Source organism: Trichosurus vulpecula, chromosome 8 (genome assembly GCF_011100635.1).
Source record: "Trichosurus vulpecula isolate mTriVul1 chromosome 8, mTriVul1.pri, whole genome shotgun sequence".
NCBI classification, from domain to species: Eukaryota; Metazoa; Chordata; class Mammalia; order Diprotodontia; family Phalangeridae; genus Trichosurus; species Trichosurus vulpecula.
This window is the reverse complement of record NC_050580.1, coordinates 6,983,362-6,998,201: the sequence shown is the minus strand read 5'-3', so window position 1 is coordinate 6,998,201 and position 14,840 is coordinate 6,983,362.

The window sequence follows — 14,840 nt, the reverse complement described above, 5'->3', positions numbered from 1 at the left end:
GCAAAGTCTGGTTGCCGCACCTCTTTCCCCAGCCTCCCCCAAGACTGAGCTCTGTAAGTTGCCAGCTGGGGTTTGAGTCTCAGCAGCACACCTGTGGACTTGCCTCACGTCAAGTTCAGTAGACTGCTGCTGGACTTTAGCCAACTGAAAGGCTGTGCTGATTAAGAATTGCAGAACAGCAAGATTGCTCTTGGGCTAATATTCCTGCCCTGGTGATTCCACTGGGGCCTTTGACTGGGTTAGAAGCTGCAACTGTGACCCTGCTGAACTTCTGGGCTACAAGTTAGACCGCTGCTACTTGTTTGGTACACAGCCTAGTGCCCATGACCCCTCTTCACCCAGAAATGCCACCCCTAGGCTTAGCATTCCTCTTTAATCCACCTAGGATACAACATACGCAAGTTTAGGCCCACTCTTCTGGGTCTGGGACCTTTTTGCTGTCCTGGTGCACAATCCTCCCTTCCCTTCCCTTCCCTGCCCTTCCCTGCCCTTCCCTGCCCTGCCCTGCCCTTCCTTGCCCTGCCCTGCCCTGCCCTTCACTGCCCTTCCCTTCCCTGCCCTTCCCTTCCATATGAATAGGGAAAAAGAGAGACAGGTCTGTGGACACTAGGGATAGATCTGAGGAGGAACAGCCAAGCAGATCATTCCATCACATAACAAAGTCATGTACCAGGAAGACAAAAGGTTACAGATGCAGAATACTGGAGCCTAGGCTTGTGTGGGGTCCCAGCAATAACAGGGACCTCTTTCAATCACTACTGAGTCTTGAGCTATATCCAAGGTAGATGAAATATGCATTTATTAAGTGCTATAATGTGCCAAGAACTGTGCCAAGTGCTTTGTAAATGGTATCTTATTTGGTCCTCACAACAATCCTGGGAGATAAATGCTATCATCATCTCTGTTTTAGAGATAAAGGAAGTGTAGGTAAAGTGACTTGCCCAGGATCACTTGACATTGGTCAGTTTTTACAAAAACATATTTAAAGACAGCAGGAACAGAAGTACAAATGCACTCACAACACTTTGGGGACATGGTTTTCCCTATGCCACCTGAGTATCTAAAAAGAATGGGCTCACTCTTAGAACATTCTCTACATATATGAGTCTCAGCAAGTATAAGTCTGGATGTAGCATAAAACCAGATGGCTCCTCATATCATCTAAGTCTAGGCTGGCTCTCAAAAGTCACTGTCAAAGGTCATTTCTCACTGCTCTGCTCAATCAGCATTTAAATATCTATAGAAGGGAAGCTTTTCAACCTTCCCCTGAAACAGAAAATCATGAATGCTTGGGAATATGAAGAATCCTCACTTATTTTCATGTGGCCCTGATGAGGGCACAGTCTCTGGGAACCCCTTGAATCCTTGAACTCTCCTTGAATCTTCCCACTCGACCTGGCCTTGGCCTGAGGCTATAACATTAAGCCCAAATGCCTACCTTGCCCAGTCCTCTATTGTCCAGCTGTTTCCCACCCTTAATCCTGTTTCCCATCCTTAATCCTGATCAAAATATCTATACCCTAGCTCTGCTACCCCAGCCCTTGATGGGTTGTCATTTCCATATGGCCTTCAGCTATTTCCCCCACCCTGGAGTCTGACCTCGTCCTTAAGTCCCTCCCTAGACCCCTCTTCTAGTCACCCCAGACCACCCCTCAATCCCTCCCACAACCTTTGTGTATATAATCTCCATCTTGCCTCCATGAGGGTGGTCAGAACCAATCTAGCTCAGATGGGTCTGGCCCTTTTTCCTTACAGGCGTCCCCACAAGGGGTGGGATCTCTCGGGGCAGGCTTATTTGGCTAACTCTTAATAAACTTTATCCTTTCCCTTGGCTGAGAAGGCTTGAGTCGAATTCTTTCGGCAGGACCCGGCGTGTCGGTACTTTGGGGTGTCGAGCACCTCTCACCCCAAACCCTCATCATTTATGGTTCCCTGAACCGGGAAGTACTGCTAATCTCAAGTTCTTCTCCAGCCAAGACTGAAGGTATGTGAGCCTCCCCCTCTCCCAATCTCCCTCCTCGCTCTCCAAACATTTTGGATGTGCTTCTCGGGCCTGACCTCAGCAGGTCCCAGTGGGTTGGACAGCTTGGTCCAGTGGTCTCAGTGAGTCGGACAGTCACACTGTCCTGGTCAACCTGACGCTCTCTGGTGGTTCTCGGTGGGTCGGACAGCTTGGTCCAGTGGTCTCAGTGAGTCGGACAGTCACACTGTCCTGGTCAACCTGACGCTATCAGGTGGTTCTCGGTCCACTCGGACAGCTCGGTCCAGTGGTCTCAGTGAGTCAGACAGCCAGGCTGTCGTGGTCAACTCAACCTGACGCTATCAGGTGGTTCTCGGTCCAGTGGTCATGTCGAAGGACATGGACGGATGCCCCATCCGGAAGCATGTGCCAGATCCTTTCAATTGTTTCGGCGCTGGGAATTTGGGAAAGTTTCAGGTACCTTCTGTATATTTTGTTTTCTTGTTTTATTTTGTTTGTCTCCCGACAATTACTCCTAACTTCTCCTTTACTAAGGAGGAAGGAATTTCCAGCCGAAGGGACCCCACGCCCTGCCTCTACTGCAGGCCCTGCAACATCTATCACCATGGGCCCTATCCCCAAGGCAATCCCTACTCAGGTTCCAGCCTCGGGCCCTGCCCCCACGGCAATATCTCCTCCCCTAGCCTCTCTCTCTGAGGTAGCACCCACTTGGGTCTCTGGGGTATCTTCCCCTCTGACCTCTACCCCTCCTCAGGTACTAGCTGATCTCCCTTGCCAGGCAGATGCCCTGGCCTTGCAGTCTAATCTACCTCAGCCCCAAGCTCCAGGTCCCACAGCGCTTTCAAGGCTTTTTCCCCTGAGGGAAATGCCTGCCTCCCCTGCTGGGACAAGGAGATTGCATGTTCCATTCTCCATTTCAGATCTCATCCAAATTAAAGAAAAACTGGGGAGATACTCAGAAGATCCCACTAAGTTTACTGAGGGTTTTAGGGATCTGTCCCTACAATTTGAACTTTCTTGGTGTGATTTGCATATCCTTTTCTCTACCTGTTGTACCACTGAGGAGAAGAGGAGAATACGGGAACACGCTCAAAAATTTGGGGACAGTTTGGCTAGCAATAACCCCATAAAATATCCCCCAGGAACAGCTGCTGTTCCCACTAGTGACCCAGGATGAAATTATCAAAGGAGTGAGGATAGAGAAAAGAGAGACCATATGGTAATTTGCCTGTTAGAAGGCCTAAGAACTGCATTTCAAAAGCAAATAAATTTTCAAAAAATTAGGGAGATTACTCAGGGAGAAAAAGAAAACCTTGCCCTTTTCCAAGCCCGGCTAGTAGAAGCTATTAAGAAGTATACAAATTTGGATCCTGATTCTATTGAAGGGGCGGCAACAGTTAATATGTATTTCATTAATCAGTCTGCCCCAGATATTAGGAGGAAACTGCAGAAATTGGCAATGGGACCCCAAACACCTCAGGCCCAATTACTGGAGACAGCATTCGGAGTGTTCAATAATAGAGACTTAGTCCAGGCAGAGGAAAAAGCCAGAGACAGAGAACATGCCCAATTCTTGGCGGCTGCCATGGCCAGGAGATTGCTGGAGGGTGCTTCTCGCAACTTTGGCAAAAGGGAAACCTGCTTTCGATGCCACAAGGAGGGTCACTGGTCTAAGGAGTGCCCCTCTAGGGCGCCCCCCTGGAAGAAGCCTCTAGGATCCACGCCTCCAGGACCATGCCCAGCATGTCCCCGAGGCTGGAAAAGTGGTAAAGCCTCCTCCCAGCACCCTGTCCTCCAGTCTTCTCAAGACTCGGAAGGAGGGGAAAGCCTGGGGCTCGGCTGTGCTCCCACTTTCTCCACCTCTCTCGAGGAGCCCTGGGCAAAATCGAGGCAGAAGGTAAGGTTACCCACTTTATCACGGCTATGTTCTCTTGTTTTAACTAATTGCTCTGGCCCCACATGCCCCTCAACCCATCAGGTCATGGGCATCAAGGATCTGTTGTCTGAACACTCCTTCTCTGGCCCTGCCCCCTTTTGGGGAAGGGACCTGATGGTGAAATTGGGAAGCCAATTTTCTATAGTTAAACCTCATAACTCCCTTTTCCCCCTGTTTCCCAGACCTCCCCATGTTCCCCCAGAGGCGTGGGAGAGGGTTGAGCCAATTGTTTGGGATCAGGGAATTCCTGGGCAAGCTTCTTCTGCCACCCCAGCCATAGTTCCCCTACATAGCCTTCAATATCCAATTAAGTCCAAGGCTTGGGAGGGGCTGCAACCATTAATTGGCACTCAAGGCCCTGACTCACTCCCTCTAGAGTGGGGCCCCTACCCAGCACAAGCTTTTGGGACTTTGAAAACTAAACTGACCACCACTCCAGCATTAGCCTTACCTAATCTAGAAAAACCTTTCACTCACTCTGCTGAAGGAAGGAGAGGACAGGCTTTGGGAATTCTAATCCAGTCCTTAGGATCTGACCCCTGTTTTCCAAAACAATTAGATTCTCTGGCTGCTACAGCCATTCCAATTGAGGAAGCTTCTAAGCCTCTAGCAGACCAGCCCCTAGAAGCTCTGCCTTGCCAGAGCACCCTGGAAGCAGAGGGCCACCAGTGCCTGGCTAACCACAGGCTCACCAAACATCAAACCTTGCTCTTAGATATCCCCGACCTAATTTGGATGTGCTACACACTCCTGAACCCCGAAGCAGAACAAGTGGTTAGGAGAGCTAGGTATGAAATAGTCATCTTTAATTCCCACCAGGGATATTGTCCTTTCTCTGTACTCCTGTACTGTCTGTTTTGTTGTTTGCTTAACTTCCTTGCCAGGTTTGTCTCCTCCAGTCTCCAAGCCATCAATTTCCAGATGACTGTGCACCCCTTGAACTGGACCCATCAAGCCAGCTCTACGCCCCTTGTCAGCAGGAAGCAATTCCAGAAGCTGAGACCTTCATCCCTGACCCCAAAAGAATTTGGGTCCCATTTGTTTGAGGGGGGAATGATGAGGGCACAGTCTCTGGGAACCCCTTGAATCCTTGAACTCTCCTTGAATCTTCCCACTCGACCTGGCCTTGGCCTGAGGCTATAACATTAAGCCCAAATGCCTACCTTGCCCAGTCCTCTATTGTCCAGCTGTTTCCCACCCTTAATCCTGTTTCCCATCCTTAATCCTGATCAAAATATCTATACCCTAGCTCTGCTACCCCAGCCCTTGATGGGTTGTCATTTCCATATGGCCTTCAGCTATTTCCCCCACCCTGGAGTCTGACCTCGTCCTTAAGTCCCTCCCTAGACCCCTCTTCTAGTCACCCCAGACCACCCCTCAATCCCTCCCACAACCTTTGTGTATATAATCTCCATCTTGCCTCCATGAGGGTGGTCAGAACCAATCTAGCTCAGATGGGTCTGGCCCTTTTTCCTTACAGGCGTCCCCACAAGGGGTGGGATCTCTCGGGGCAGGCTTATTTGGCTAACTCTTAATAAACTTTATCCTTTCCCTTGGCTGAGAAGGCTTGAGTCGAATTCTTTCGGCAGGACCCGGCGTGTCGGTACTTTGGGGTGTCGAGCACCTCTCACCCCAAACCCTCATCAGCCCCATGACCTCAGAGGAGACACCTTGGGAGACTTTCCCCCTTATAGTATTGTCTGTCACTGGATGCTATGAGAAGTTCAACCAAGAGCAGTCAAATTCATTATTTGCTTTTAAGAATGCTCTTTGTCGATATATTTTATTTTAACGTTGCCTACACTCCCTCCTCAAAGCCTTTTCCACAGCCTTTGCAGAGATCCATCTCTTAAAACAAAGGTTTTGTTTTGTTTTGTTGTGTTTTCAGAAGAAAAAGAGAAATAAAATCGTAAACAACCAATTAACAGTGAAAAAAAATGGACATGATTTGCAAGGAAGTAGAGTGACTTCTTTTGTCTCTTCTTTGGGAACAACTTCTCCTTTGTAGCTGCACAACATGATTGTGTTGTGGCTTCCACGCCCTTCATTTACATTGTTGCAGTCTTGTAGATCTTGTTACAATGCTGACTTCCCCCTGCATCTGTTCATGTTTTTCCATGATTTTCTGGATTCCCTATTGTTTCTTACATCACAGAAATATTCCATTACATACATGGACCCCTCCTTGTTAGCCATTCCCCAACTAAAGGGCGTTCACTTTACAACCATTTCATTGTTACTGTCACAAGTACCACATACACACACACGTTATAGGTACATATACATACATATGTGTATATACATATATATATATATGTATATATATTTATGTATGTATGTATATATTTCCCCTCCAAGGGATATATTCCAAGGAGGTCATTCATGATATTTGCATACATATACCTTATGAAATTTCTTCTCTATATGACACTTCCTTCTTTCCTTCCTCTTTTCCTACCCCTACCCCAAACTCCTTTTAAGCAGAGACTGTTTAATTTTTGCCTTATAGCCCCAGTTCCTAACACAGTGCCTACACCTTAGTGGGCTCTTAGCTGATGCTTATTGGATTGAACTCAAGTGAAGGATCTTCTAGTAGGCAATGTCTTAAGTGACTTTACCAGTGTAAATCATTATGAGTTTGCTGTCCAGAATACTCAAAAAGTAATATACTCACCTGGGGAACAGGTCACTAGTTATCATAAATATATTTTGTCCTCAGTGACAACCGTACTCTCCATTCTCCTTACCTAGAATCATTTCCATACCTCCTCTAAAAGTGATAAAATTTCATGGGCTGTTCTCACTGAATCCCTAGTGCCCAATCCTTTTCTCTTCTTGAACTAATATAGAGATGTTTAAAAAGTTGGTCATTTTTATTATTAAAAATGCTTTCTGGAGATTTCTGTTTTGGAGAAATTGGCATTTTTTCAAGTGTTTCTGGAATTACTAAAACAGGGCTCATTAGTTTACAAGTCATGGAAATCTTTTTCACACTTTCCTCCCACCATCCCAACTTTGACACCTCCACCTGGAAGCCAATTCTGATTGGCTCTGGGAGGTTTTATGGGTTTTCAGAGTATATGGTCACCTGATTAATTAGCTATAAAACCTCAGAGCAAAATCTAAAACAGATGCAATTGTGGCCCTCAGCTGGGCTGCCTTTTGTATTGCCATCTTGCTGCAATCAGGCATGTCCACTTGCAGTTAGGCTGTGTGGCTTTGGAGGCTTGGTTGTGGTGGGCTCTGCATCTGGCTCACTCTGGAGTCTTTAGGCTAACCCAAGGGCGGGTTTCAAGCATTTCTCTTTGGGTCATTGCAAGGGGAGACATGAAGAAGGGAGAATTGAATTGAATGTTCTTGAGGACTCACCTCAAAGATGGTCTCTGCAGAGATCTCCCCTAGATGAGATCAGAGTCTAATTAAACTCCACAGCTTACCCAAAAGGATGGAGACAGGGAAGCTGACTATTGTACATTCTTCAATAGCATTCCCCATCTCTTTAGAGTCTGGCCCTGAGTACTGGTGGCTTAGCAGGGGAAAGGAAGCCTAAGTCTTGGACAAATTACAAAGATTATCAAAGGAAATGTTTTTGGGTGCGGTGAAAAGAGTTTAGGATTTGAAGTCCAAGACTATGGTTTTCAACCCTGTATCTGTTGTTAGCTAGACATGTAGCCTTGGCAAAGTCTATTTCTACTTTAGGCATTAGTTTCTTCATCTACAAAATGAAGGAGTCTGCCTGCAGGGCCTTCAAGTTCCCCCTTCATATCTAGGTCAATGATCCTAGGACTCCTAGATTTTCTTCTGGATCTAAAGCAAGGCTCCAGTAGGCCCACATGCTTCTGCAAATCACCAGGGATGAGAGATGAAGTCCAAATGCAGTCCCTGCTCTCATGGACATGGCCACCTAGCTGAAGATACAAAACCTGTGTTTCTAACAAGATAATGCTATCGGTGCCCCAATGGATTGGCATAGGTGAAGAGCCATGGGAACTTGAAGGTGAATTCAGACTGGTGAGTTTGGTCAAGGAAGACTTCATGAAAGAGGCAATTTGGTGCAAGGAAAGGACACTGGGTGTGCTATTTAATTCCTTGCTTTGTGACATCATTACTATTTGAAGTCAGGGAAGTCACTTAGCTTCTCAGTCTCAGTTTCCACATATAAAATTGGACTGAATTATAACTAGTGTACCTGCTGGTTATAGATCTTGTGAAAAATCATGTGAAATTGCAGAGATGAGCAGGGAGGGTATGTGGTATAAACTAGGATCTGAGGTGACTTCCCCAAACCTCCATTCACGTTGGATGTTGTGTCCTCAGAAGGCAGTTACTACATTCACCAAAGGCTCCAGAGTTACCCTTGAGGGGATGGGGTGGGATAGGGTGGAAGGGAGCTATCTGTCTACTGCTATAGGTCACAAGTGTCCACTGGTGTTCTTCCTTTCTGCCATTATTGTTGGTGACAATGATTAGCCATTCAGATGTGAATAGTTCTTACACAACTGGTATTTTACTATAACAATAGAGTTGGTCCAGTTGGTACAAACATTCCCTACAAAACTCTGTGACATATTCTCCCACTAGTATTCACAGAGTCCGGGAAAAATAAGCTCATGCTTAGACCACAGGAGGCAAAGGGGAGTAACTGACAGCTCTTAGTAGTCTCTTTGCTAGAGTCTTCAGAGGTTCCCCTTAGGTAAGACATGAATTTTCTGCAGGGATTTTTATTGAGTATAAAATCTGCTTTCTCCACCTTGTCCAATATGTCTGTTGTTTCCATGACAGACACTGGCAGTGAATATTCCAGGGACTTTGTAGGAAGTCAATAGGATTGGGAAGTTGAAAATGCTCTGGACCTCCCTTCTATTAGGGAGGAGAGCAAGGCTGAGACCAAGGGGCTACCCTCCCCTTTCCTACCCCAAAAGAATCATTCTAAGGGGTAAATCACACTTGTCTCTTCTACTAGATATCTGAATTACTGATTCCAATCAGTTGATTATTTTATATAGGCCTTGGTGGGCACAAATAATCCTCTTAACCAATCTTGACAGATTTCCTGCTGTCTGTCCTTAGAGAGGTATCCAGGACTTTCACCCAAAGAATGAATAATTAAGATGAGTTATCATTTGATCAATGTAGTGGAGCTAAGTGGAGTGGGGGCAATTTTTACCCCACCCTCCAGGAACAAACACAGAAGGCATAGAGGATAAAATTGGAGGCATGGGCAAGAAGTAGAGAGGCCTGATGGAGCCAAAAGAATTGGCCACTAAAGTAGTGGCAGACACAAGTTAGACATGAAGGTTAGGAGTTGACATTGGAGACTCTTGAACCAAGGACAGAGCTAAGATGCTTGATATCTAGTCAGCCTATGAATTGTTAGTCCACTTGGAGCATCATTCTGAGCTACCTACTGGACATTTTCCACAAAGCAGCAGATGCATTGAAGGCTACCAATACTTCACCAAAGTAAAGCTGAGAGGACGAGGCGAGCTAGAGGTCATCGTACCAGGCTTTGCACTGTGGTTCCTGGAGTGAGCTGTCATGTGCAGGGATCCCTCAGGAGCAGTATCCTGTATCTTGGTCTTTGGCTTGTGGCTTTCAAGCATTAATTAATTATGTACTTTAACATTTGCAAATCACTTCACATGCATTATCTTGTTTGATCTGATGGCACAGTCCTGGAAAGTGAATTCAATTAGATGGACCCCGAATGGCTTCTTCTCTCTGAGGGGAGATGGGCAGTGATGAAAGAAAGGACTGAACCAGAAACAGCACAGAGATGTCGCAGAGTTTGGCTTGACACCAGAAGAAACTTCCTAACAACAGAACGTATCCAAAAGTGAAATGGGTGGCCTTGGCTGACAGTGGATTTTCTCTTGTAAGAGTATCATATGAATAAATCAATCATCTAATCCCTCTTAAAGTGATTGAAAAGATGCTGTTCTCTGATACCTTTATCAAGTGAGAACAAATAAGCAGTTATAGACTTTTGAGTAAATGCAAAATAGTCTGGTCATTTAGATGTCCTTGAAAGCTATTGGAGAACCATTGTGATGTTGTAAGAGAAATATGTTCAGACTGGTTGGGGACATTTGGTCCTGCCCTGGGGATGGTCTATAAAATAGCAGAGTAGCTCATGATCTAAAGATCTGAGCATCTGGCAGCTTAAAGCAGAGGCCTTCCCACCAAGCCTCTGAGGAGGAAGGGATTAGGAATTCTGTGCTGGCCTCTGTGTCAGTCACCTCCCTCTTGGCCAGAGAAGGACCTTGTGAAATCTGGAGGGCCAGAAGAGTTACTTCCTCTTTTGTTTCCTAAAAGAGTTGTTGTTTGTCCTTCATTTTTGAAGAGGATCAATGACATCACGAGGTGTTCTCCTGACTCTTTGGTGAATTGGATTTAAGTGAGGCAGAACTACACAAAGTTGTCAGCCTCACTTTTTCTTCCAGAGTCATCAGAGTTCAGTAACAGGACAAAAGTCAAGACTTGGTGATGACTCGGGATTCAGTGGAGAACATTGGCATCTTCCATGTCTGACCAAGCTCTAAGCTCTCCACAGCACCTGCTTCAGCCACCTTCATAGCTGCTGGAGCCAAGTCTTCACATGCGTGGTGTAGACTACCCCCTTACTCACTGATAGATTTGAGGCCCCTTAGTTAACTCCAACATTATTAAGCCCTTCTGCCAAGGTGGTTTACCAGAGTGTGGCTCCTGTAAATGCTATAGCTCCTTGGAACCACAGGTGAGAGATCTCAAAGGTACATGAGCAGGCTTCAAAAGGGGTGGGCAAGCCCTCCAACCAGAGAGGCTGAGCCTCCTTGAATACCTCATATACCCCTTAGATGTGTATTCAGGACAGTGAAGGCTGATTTTGTGTCTCTTTCCATACTTGAAGATATAACGAATGGAACGAGAAGAACAGATCATGGCTCTACAAAGAGCCCAACATTAAAGCTTCAGAATATCTGAAGGTAACCCACAGAAGACCATGTGCTCTATAAGCTTGCCCTCCATTCTCTATGTCCTTGTTGGGAGGGTGTGTGTACACATTTCATTTATTTGTTTATTTTGGGAGCAGTGATGTTTTATACTAACCATACCATCATAGGAAATAGCCATTTCTAAAAGCTAATTGGGTCTGGCCAACTCTTTGACATCAATTAAAATCATGAGGGCAAAGACAAACCCAGGAAGTATATGAACACAGTTGCAAAGCACTTTTCACACAAATAAAGTGAGATCTAAATAATCGGAAAAAATATCAGTTGTTCATGGGTAGGCTGAGCTGATATAAAAAAAAATGACAATTCTACCTAAATTAATTTACTTAATTAGTTCCATACCAATCAAACTACCAAAAATGATTTTATAGAGCTAGGAAAACTAGTAACAAAATTCATCTGAAAAAACAAAAGATTCAGAATATCAAGAGAATTAATGCGAAGAAATACAAGGGAAGGTGGACTTGCTGTACCAGATCTAAAACTGTTTTATAAAGCAGGAATCATCAAAGCTACTTGTTATTGGCTAAAAACTAGAGTGCTGGATCAGTGTAATAGGTTAGGTGCACAAGACACGGTAATCCATGACTATAGTAATCTGCTATCTGATAAACCCAAAGCCTCCAGCTTCTGGGATAAGTACTCACTATTTGACAAAATCTTCTGGGAAAACTGGAATACGGTATGGCAGAAACTAGGCATAGACCAACATCCTACACAGTATCCCAGGATAAGGTCAAAGTGGGTGCACTATTTAGACATAAAGGGTGATGCCATAAGCAAATTAGGAGAGCAAAGAATACTTTACCTGTTAGATCTATGAAGAATGAAAGAATTTGTTACCTATGAAGAAGTAGAGAACATTGTGAAGTGCAAAATGGACAATTTTGATCATATTACAAGAAAAAGTTTTTGCACAAGCAAAGCCAATGCAACCAAGATTATAAAGAAAGCAGAAACCTGGGAAACAATTTTTATAGCCAGTGTTTCTGATAAAGACATCATTTCTAAAATATGGAGAGAACTGAGTTAAATCTAGAGGAATACAAGTCATCTCCCAATTTGTAAATGGTCAAAGGATATGAACAGGAAGTTTTCGAATGAAGAAATCAAAGCTATCTATAATCATATGAAAAAATGCTCTAAATCACTATTGATTAAAGAAATGCAAATTAAAACAACTCTGAGGTACCACATCACACCTACCAGATTGGCTAATATGACAAAAACATAAAATGATACATGTTGGAGAAAATGTAGGAAAATTGGAACAGAGTGTGCACTGATCCAAACATTCTGGAGAACAATTTGGAACTATGTTGTTGGAACTACATGTACAAAAATAAAGCAGCTCTTTTTGTTGTGGCCAAGAATTGAAAATTGAGGGGATGCTCATCATTTGAGGAATGGCTGAACAAGTTGGGGTATATGAATGTAATGGAATACCATTGTTCCGTAAGACTTCAGAAAAATCTGGAAAGACTTACATGAACTGATGCTGAGTGAAGTGATCAGAATGAGGAGAACACTGTACACAGTACAGCAACATTGTCCAATGACGCACTTTGTTAGACTTAATTCTTTCGAGCAATGCAGTGATCTAACACAATTCCAAAAGACTCAATACGGAAAATGCTATCCACAATACGTTTAATATCACTGTACATGTAGAGCCTATATCAGATTGCAGGCCATCTTGGGGAGGGGAGAGTGGAGGGAGAGGGAGAAAATTTAGAAATCAAAATCTTATAGAAGTGAATGTTGAAAACTAACAATAAATAGATAAAATTTTTAAAAAGAAAATAATGAGGCAAGTAAACTTAGAGGACATAGCAACTCTAGCATTAGAAATCCACCCTTCAAGCTGCCAGGGATACCCTTAGCACACTGAGGGGAACTGAGCAGGTTCTCTGGGCACCCAATTGGCCAGTGTGCACATCTCCTATCCCTAGAGTACGTGCACCCTGCCCCTAGAGAGTGTCAGGAAAAAGCCAGCTGATTCCTTGCCTGATACACCAGACAGCAGATCAGGGTTCCAAGTTAGGCTGGAATCCTTTGGCAGCCCTTGAAACTTGGAGATTCTGTGATAGTCTCCCAAACCAGGGCAGGTTTAGAGCTGCCTGTGTATTAGTGTCAGCCCTCAAATAATCCAAATTTACTTCACCGTAGCTCAATTTATCTACTTGGATTTTTTTTACTACACTTCTTTTTTTTGGTGGGGGGAGGGATGTAAGGGGTAGGTAAAGAAGACAAATGGACACATGTCAAAAAAATGAGTTTATATCCAGCATCTATAAAATAAATAAAAGAAACTTTAAGGAGATCTATTTAGGATTGGGATAGTTTTAGACCATTTGCCTGGCACAGAGTTAACACAATGTATGCTCTCTCTCTCTCTCTCTCTCTCTCTCTCTCTCTCTCTCTCTCTCTCTCTCTCTCTCTCTCATCTATGCATGTAGATATCAATCCATCATCTATTCACTCACCATTCATTTATTCACCTATATCTATGTATCTACCTATCTATAAGGGCCACACAGCAGGTATCTGTTCAAGGCAAGGTTTGAACTCAGGTCTTCCTAATTCCTGGTACAATATTCTATTCTTTTCCATGACCCTGCCTTGGGCAGTATATACTTAGTACACTTGGGCTAAAAGCAGAACAAAGCTTTTTCAACAACTCGTGTTGTATCAAAAAGAAAGTTGTTCTCCTTCATCTTCATATAAGCAGCAAATTAAATGAAACAGAAAGTCTCATTCCTCTAAGGAATGGGTTGATCAAGGTTTCCTCTGCCTCTTGGAATTTCCTGGCTTCAAAGCACAGCTCAAATGCTACCTCCTATCCTCACACCTCCAACTTTCTCCCTATTGAAACTATTAAAATTATCCTATGTATTGCATGAATTTGTCTGTGTATACTTGTGTTGTTGTTCAGTCATTTCAGTGCCGTTCAACTCTTCATGACCCCATTTGGGGTTTTCTTGGCAAAGATGCTGGGTTTCCTTCTCCGGCTCATTTTACAGATGAAGAAACAGAGGGAACAGGGTTAAGTGACTTGCCTAGGGTCACACAGCAAATAAGTGTCTGAGGCTGGATTTGAACTCATGAATATGAGTCTTCCTGACTCTAGGGCTGTTGCTCTCTCCAGCGCACCACCTAGCTGCCTCTCATCATACCTTGTTCGCCCTACACCACCTCCCTAAATGTAAGCTCAGTGAGGGCAGGCACTGTTGGACTTTGTCTCGTTATCCCCATCACCCAGCCCAGTTCCTGGTACTGTACATAGACTGACACTTTTTGAGTTAGATAGAATTGATGTCACTGTCTGTCATTTATTCTTTCTTCTTTCGCAAGCACTAAATGGTACAAGACTGAAAGTTATACTCACCCTTGGAGAAAAGCTTAAGTACTGTGTTTTAATGAAGGGATCTTTGAAAGACAAACTTTGGTGGCTTTCAGTCTTGCCATATCCCCTAAGGAAAAGCAGTGTCCATACTTGTCACCTTTCCTGGTGTGAGACAAATGGGCAACCTGTGAGTCAATACTGAATCAATAGGGCTGAGCCTAGTGATGAATGGGAAGAGATCATATCCCTTGTATCAAAGTTCCTTTGGAGCGACCAGCAAAGTCTGACAGGCCACCAAGACTCCGTCTCAGCTTCACTGCAAATATGTTACAAGGATCATTTCCTGAAACAGACAAGAGTTCCCAAGCCAACTTGGCAATTATCCTCAATAAGCATGGTTTGTGCAGGTGCATATGTATATTTACACATATAAATACATATGTCATAGTAGAATTATAAATGTGTATGTATGTGTGTGTAAGTATTCCACATCCACCACATCCACACAGAGGCGCACACATACCCATGCGATGCTTCGAATGGGACGATTCCATTTTCAAAGAAGAGTTTCTGGGCCTCTCA